The sequence below is a fragment of the Tinamus guttatus genome, unplaced genomic scaffold (assembly GCF_059628265.1).
Source record: "Tinamus guttatus ecotype Peru unplaced genomic scaffold, ASM5962826v1 Tinamus_guttatus_pri_ptg000084l, whole genome shotgun sequence".
Lineage (NCBI taxonomy): Eukaryota > Metazoa > Chordata > Aves > Tinamiformes > Tinamidae > Tinamus > Tinamus guttatus.
In genome coordinates this window covers 221892-227891 of record NW_028288618.1, presented here as the reverse complement: position 1 = coordinate 227891, position 6000 = coordinate 221892, and positions in this window count along the sequence as shown.

The window sequence follows — 6000 nt, the reverse complement described above, 5'->3', positions numbered from 1 at the left end:
GTTCGACTTGTTTGATTTATAGCTCTTTTATGTTTGCACTATTGTGCAGCAGCCATGGGTGTGGGCTTCACCCAGCAACTGCCTCGTTGCAGCAAGCCTTGCCAGGGGCAGCTTTGGCTGTAAATCCCGCCGCGATCCCTGCCCGCCTGCTCCTTTGCTGCTTGCCGCTGCACGCAGGAGGGCCCGGCACCGCAGGCGCTGGCTGGGGAAGATCAAGGCCAGCGTGTGCTGGCGGGACTTGAGACCCTTTGCCTTTATTAGCCCTGATTCAGGCAATTAAACCGCCAGGTAGCAACAAGTAAAAGCTCTTTTGTTTGCTCGTTCCATCTCTCTGCATCTGATCGGCACCGTTCTGGGGAAGATAGAGGCTCCATCCAGATAGAGGCCAGCACTAGTGCATCTGCTGGGAGCGCCTGTCGGGAAGGGGCTGCAGGGAGGACAGTGCTGCCCGTGGGACCCAGCCTGCCCCGGAGGAACATGCTGTCTTGGGAAACCAGTCCGTACATGGCCCCCCGGCACGTCTCCGCTACCAACTGTGCGCGCTTGGCTCTCCTCCCTGGTGTCACAATCCTGCGCACATCATCGCTGAGTTTGACTTCCTTTTGCTCTGCCTGTTGCCCAGCTCATTGCTGAACTGTGGCCCAGGAAAGTCAACACACGCAAGCAGACATAGGGCAAGTCAGGCTTAGGGAACGAGGGACTTTTCTCCTGGAAATCCATGTGCTGGAAAATGAACTTGGGTCATAAAAACAGCATGTAGGATGCTGTGCCAGGAGGAGGTGGTAATGCTTTTCCAGCTGAGGATTCTGTAGAAATATGGAAGATTCAGTAGAAATGGAAATATGGAGATTCTGTAGAAATATGGAAGGGATTCTGCCTCTGCATGCAGTTTTGGTAGGCTTGAGAATGCCATAAAGAGACTTATTCTGGTGTTCACATTTAAAAATAACTTTAATGGAAAATTGGAGAGGGCACAGGAAAAAAAACTTACAGATTCCTCTAGGGCTGGGAAAATGCCCAGCAATGAGCAATTTAAATGCCCAGCAGCAAGCAATTTAAAGGGCAAATGAAGATTTGATTGGTTTATCAAGGTGGCTTTTGAGAGGTGCCCTGGTTAGGATATGGGAACATACACTAGAATTGTTCAGGGTCTTAAACTAACAAGAGAGGATGAAGATCAATGGCTCAATCTTATGGTTAGACAAATTAAAAAGAGTTATGGAGCATATCACTTTAAAACGAAGGAGATTTCCCACTGGAGTAAATTCCCAAGGGAAATCCTAAGGCCCCCTAAATTTTGGAGGCTCTGTCATTTGAATGTGTCCTATGAAACTGTGTATTTCTCAAAAGACATGACTTAATTGCACACAAGCTGCTGGGCTCAGTACCAGGAAGGACTGAGTAAAGCGATGAGTAGCCAGGCAGATTACTGTAGTGAGCATTTTTGCAGCTCCAAGCCCACAAGCCCAAACTGCTCTGCTTGCCTACAACCCCAAACTTATTCTGCCACAGAGGAACCCTACCCCTTGCCCCACAAATCTCATAATTCTTTTAGACTGGTTACTGAAGCCACATGGATTAAGAGCAAATTAAAATGCAAACCTTGAATGCTTGTGAAAGTGTCTAATTGACTAACAATTGTCAGTGTCCCATGAATTCCCTTTCCTTTAGATATCTGATTTTTGGTCCTATGGCCCTTAAGAGGATGGGGCCACTCCCTTTCCAGTGGTGCCTGGTGATAGGATAAGAGGCAAGAGGCACAAACTGAAAGTTCAATCTGGGCATATAAATAAAACTTATTTACAGTGAGGATGATAGAGCACTGGACCAGGTTGCCCAGAGAGATTGTGGAGTCTCCATTCTTGAACATATTCAAAAGCCTCCTGGATGCGATCCGTGCCCTGGGTGCATGGGCAGGGGGGTTGGACCAGATGACCTCCAGAAATCCTTTCCTATCTCAACCACTCTGTGAACACAGCTTTCATTAGCCCATTTCCCTTTTTGAAGAAGCTCTTTAGAAAGTAAAAGCCATCCTGCAGGACAAAGTGTCTAGATGCCAATGTTTGGCCTGAGAGCTCTAACCAGCCCTCATCATCCCCTTTGAAGTAATGAATCATGCTTGGTTTCTAGGGGTACGGAGTTTACAGTTCTGGGGAAATGTGTACCAGGAAGCGTTTCACAACTTTCTGTAAATTACAACCAAGATCTGCTCATTTCTTATTCACCAAGACATCATTTCTCTTTCCTTAGAGCCGGCTCGCACTGGGGCAACAGAAGCAGCAGGAGTGTGTTAGCTTCCGGTGACGATAAACACGCGCCAGGGCTTGCTAATGGCTTCTCAAAAAAGTCCCTTCGCCAGCTCCTGCTTAACCATCCCTCTTCAAAGCTGTTCGCTCAATTGAAACAGCCAGGGAACTAACAAGAGTCATTAACATTGCTTCTCAGGTCGGGGGAAATTACTGTTCAAAAGCTGGTTACACCTTATATTGGCTACAAAGACTTTAAACGCTACACATTTAATTTAACTAAATAAAGCATAAAGTTAAAAATAATGTATGCAACCATGATTATTGATTTCAAAGACAGCAGCTAGAGAATTAGATGAAGGAAGGTACTTACTGAAGTCACCTGGACTGGGAAGCATCAGGACATGGCTATAGAGTGGCATAGATTTTCTTCAGTTCACTTGGTACAAAAGCTGTCTGAAGCTTGTGCTTTGAATAATGCTTGAGCTGCAGTCCTCAGGAGCTGTATAACTGCACTGAATGACACTGAGAAAGAGCAAAGAACATCCTGGCAGTAGGAAAAAAAACAGGCCACTCAGCAAAGGATGATGTGGCTTGGAAGTGAGGATGTGCAGGGAAAGCTTGGGAGATGTTCACAGTCAAGACTCTACAGGGAAAACCATAGTACACCACAAAAAGGTCTGCTGTGATATTAAATTTTTGGTGTGGCTGAACAACTGCAGGAATATTTTGCTAGATGTAGGAGGAGAGTTGGAGAACCCAGTAAAAAGCAAGTTTAAGGACAAATCTTCCCAGCTAGGATAAAGCTCAGAGATTAGTGCATTCAAACAGCTCCAAGTTCATAATCTCTTCCCCACAGAACTGAAATACCAGCAATCAGCTTTCAGCTCTGGTTGGTAGTAGTGCCACACGACTAGAGAATAACAAATGTTCCTCACTTTCGCTGGACAAAAAAAAAGACTGGGATATCTCTAGGTCCCTTAAACTGATCTCAACTTTCCTTCATATCCCGATCAAGCTATGGTAAGGTCTTTTTGGATGAAAGAAGTGTTCTGGGTTATTTGAGCAGAATTTCAATGAGTTGGTCAAAACAATGTCAGGTATGAATATTTATTAATATGAAGAAACTAAGGAAAAAAAAGGAGAGATTTAATAAAACAGGGGGAAATGACAAACCATCTCAAGAAAAAAAAACTAGGCAGTAAATAAAGTATTACTGAAGTTCATCAAAGACTGGTTTTAGGACTCATCTTCATAAATTGTGTCATTTAGGGACAGTCACAAAGAGCAAGAATGTGCCAACTGCTTTAAGCTGCCAGACACTGTCTTTATAGATGAAAATCAAGCTATGCACAGGAATGCTGCAGGACTGTGAAGACCATCAGTAATAGGATGAAACCTATTATTTCCAAATGCTGATGAGCTGCTAACGAGAAATGCTGACATTGTGAGCAGGCACTTGATTGTGTGCTTGCTATTTCACATGTAGCAAAGTATTTTTCATACAGATTAAATGTATAATTTAGCCTGCATGTGTTCAGAAATGATTAATTCAAATTCAAAGAGGTGCAGAGAGTTAATGTGAGCAGGGGAAGAACGGGCCATTGGTTTTCTTGTAAGCTCAGCTCTTTTGGACTTCTCTCTAACCTTTCTAAACACAGTTCGAGAAGGGATAGAGTTGCTGTCTATAAATACATCAGGGAATAAATGCTACCAAAGGGCAGCCCCACACAGGAACAAACAACTACACTTTGGTGGAAAAAAAATCAAAGATGGTTCACAAACACTGAAATTTTAGAATAACCTCAGGGAAATACAGGGCAGGCAGAGGACCCCTGCATTTCATGTAAGGCTTGAAGTTATAAAGGATGAAGTTATGAGGGAGGCCATGTAGCTGCTTCTTAGGAGCAGAGGATACGATGCCCACTCAGGTGATATCAGTCCTAACTTTCACATTTCTATAACTGAAACCTTTTTCTCTTTGCTGTAACTTATGAGAGCGATTTATTCATTGGTTGAGATAGATCATGGCAATCAGTGTTCTTGGAAGTGTTTGCCAGCTCCAAGTCTCCACACTGTTGATCCAGCTCCCTAGGCTATCCCACTGTGGTTGAGGTTTACCAGCAGCTGCTGGGGATATTGTTGGCTTACTTGAAGCAAACTGACACAGGAGCCCAGGAGCTCTTATGTAGTCCTTGTCTGAAGTCAGATTTTCTAGCTTCCAGAAGAAAGTACATATAATACAAATTAAAATTGTATATACAGAATCACAGAAAACATATACATGTATATGTTATACAAACACATAAATGTTTATTTTTAAGCAATCCCTGCTGGAGCTGCTAGAATGCATAGCTCCAAAGCAGCTGCCATAGCAGGGGGGTGGCCAGGTTTTCCATACTCCCAGGTCAACTGAGCCTCCAGCTATCTGCTTTCTAAACAGATGAGCAGGTAGCTCCAAGAACTGGCTTGACTATGTCTTGAGCACATCAGTCGTGGGGTTACTCTGGCCATAGGAATGCCAGTGAGTGTGGCCCCACTCCTTTGATGCAAGTCAGCAACGTCAGTGCTTTTTGCCAGCTCCTGCTAGCTTTTCTGCCTCTGTGACTGAAAATATATTTGCTAGAGCACTTGCTCATCACTGAGTAAGTTTGCCCCAGATGCTCAGAAGCAACTCCACAGGTAGCCTTGCTGCTGTCCATCATTCCTTTAATGATTCACCTAACAGCAGCGGTCACAAGAATGTTCCTGTTACGAGGGCAGGCCTGCGTGTTCCCGTTTTGAAAAGGTTGACTTCTGCACTGCCTTTCTGAAGATGGATTTCCGAAAAAAGATTCAAAAAAAGTAAGCTGCTTCTTAAAGCTTGAGCAGAATCTCTTGGGCCTGCTTGTCTTTTGAATGGTTATATATATACACAGAAGAAAGCAAAAACAACTGGAGGGAGACTTCTTTTTAGGTAACTGCTGCAAGATAAGGCAAAATCTCCCTCTCACTTTGAAAGAAAGATTATTACCTAGGCAATTCTAACCCACTCTCAAAAATAAATAATCACAAACTACAGGTGTTGGTGTCTGGGATTCACCTCATCAAATGGTGTGGACCATTCAGGTTGCATTTGGCAATCATCCACTGATCTTGTGAACAGGCCCAACAGCAGCACCGACAAACTACTGCCCACTGCTGTTATTTTAAAAGTAACAGACAATAAGTCTACACAAGAGCTCAGGAATTCGTTAAGTATATCCCATGGGAAAGGATTACTAATAAATTTAAATCAGGCCAAGTCCCAAAGTTCTTCTAAACACCCAAGTCTTTCCTTAGCATGATTTCATCTTTCCTACGAATAAAGTATTTTTTCCCAAAAAAAGAAAAAAATCCTTTTACAAGCATGTAGAGGTCATCCTTCGCCACAGTGGTGGGACACCCTTTGCAGAACGCCAAAACAAGATCAGCGAGCGTGTCCGAAAGCACGTTCACACTGGCCTGGCCCAAGGCATGTTGTGCTGCTGCAGGCAGCCGGAACGACCCGGCCGCCTGGCAGAGTAGGTGGCAGCTCCGCACTGCTGTGGAGAAGACAAGTCCCCTGGTATGTGGTCCTTGTGCCTCAGCTTGGACCTGGCCGAGAGCAGAGCAGAAGTTTGATGCTGTGAGTCTCAAGATGCCTCCTAGCAGGGAAGAGGAGAGACCTTGGAGAGGCTGGAAGCCTCAATGCCCAGAGAGAAGCCCAGGGAAGATCCTGGGGTGAGGAGGCTGC